The sequence below is a fragment of the Beauveria bassiana genome (assembly GCF_000280675.1).
Source record: "Beauveria bassiana ARSEF 2860 unplaced genomic scaffold BBA_S00058, whole genome shotgun sequence".
In the NCBI taxonomy this organism is placed as follows: Eukaryota; Fungi; Ascomycota; class Sordariomycetes; order Hypocreales; family Cordycipitaceae; genus Beauveria; species Beauveria bassiana.
In genome coordinates, this window is record NW_007930893.1 from 1 (window position 1) to 1,722 (window position 1,722).

Below are 1,722 nucleotides of genomic sequence, written 5' to 3' on the forward strand. Positions count from 1 at the left end.
TGAATGTGAGCTTCCATCCAGTGCCCTATAACCTAGGGTGCATGCTGTCTTTTCGCCGAGCCTGCTGATGTAAGAGCTTCTTACCGGTGAGGCCGTGCCTGCCAGCGACTCAGCTGAGGAGCTTGACGGAGCTCGACGGAGCTTGGCGGAGCTCGACGGAGCTTGGCGGAGCTCGACTGAGCTCGACTGTGCTTGACTGAGCTTGACCTGAGCTTGGTCTGAGCTTGGTCTGAGCTTGGCGGAGCTTGACCGATAGAACTCACCTGCTTCACGAGTTTGCCCACTGAGCTTAATTCCTGAACTTGCTCACGAAGCCGTGACGGGTTGCTTTGAGATGGGACATAATGTGCGTAGCAGTCTTTGGAGCCATGTAATTGTTTCGGGATTTCGTTTAGGCAAGCCTAGGATGAAACAGCAACCTGTGCTATGGCGCAAAAACATGCTGCAGATCGAATCTAGAGCTGCAAAAGACGGAGAGAGGAGGGGGGAAGTTCAACCGGTGTGGACGAGCTGCGAAATAGCCCAAAATGGAGCGCAATCGTGGTGCGAATCCAGCGGCAAAGCCAAAAAGGACTGTTGTGTAGTCTATACCCAAACAGGCATTACTGCATTAGGAAATTTCTTCTCTCACGGTAACACCGTCCTGATTGGGCAAGCCGTCATCTCCTGCGCCGTTGTCAATTAGTGGCTCTCGAACATAACCAAGACAGGGATCTCAGCATCCATTTCTATACCCAGCCCGCTTGAGAAAATCAGCAACAAGTTTCTCATCAGAATAATGCTTTTCAACGTTTGAACGCCGGTTTCTACCTAGCTTATTCATGTTCAAAGCTCAAATCTCATGATCTTTTACTGGTGGCCATTTTGTGCCGTCTTTACGTGGTTATAAAGAGTTGTCCTCGCCAGTGTTTCCGACGAGGACTTCCATCTTGCATCAGCAGCTTGACATAACTGTCACATACCGCACACCATGAATGGAGTTCGAACGCGGCCGCCGCTTAGCAGGTGGACGATATGGTCAAATGACAGGGTGACCATCTCACAGCCACAAAATCCTCCCTGATTGGGGCATACTGAGCTGCTGCCGGAGGAAAAGCCCTTGAGGAGAAAAGATGGCCACCAACAAGGAGAGAATTGACACGAATCCAGACAGGGCTACTGACATGCATTCATTATCCATTGACAACTCAAGACTTCGAAGTCGACACGCCTCGTTGATCAAATACCTCCAGACGGCAGGTAAAGATGCACCCTCAGCTCTCCTGGCTTATCTCAAGCGCCTACGAACATTCTCCCTGCGTTCATTACAGAGATAGATCAATGGTATGGGGAGAAGTTGCGAGAGCACAATTTCGCAAATATAGCCAACCCAGTACCGAACCACAAAGCAAACATCCTACCACGACGCTTCGAGCGATTGCTCCACCGCGCCCTTGCGTTGTGCCGGGAAATGATGTCTTTCGGCAGCCACGCCTCGAGCCGTCTTCGAATTGTTTCCAGCTCAACACCAGAAAAGTGGCGGCAAGGCAGACTTCAGTCTTCAGTGGTATTTTTATGAGGCCACACGCAGAACTTTGGCGGCTTCATGCCGGGGTACTTCATCGATAAGATCACAAAGATAGTGAGATTACCTGGCCTACACTTCCCCCGGAACAGCCAGATGGTCTTCGATCAGGATTCTCAAAGCTGCCACCGTCGGATCAGTTTCGCGTTTTTGTTGCA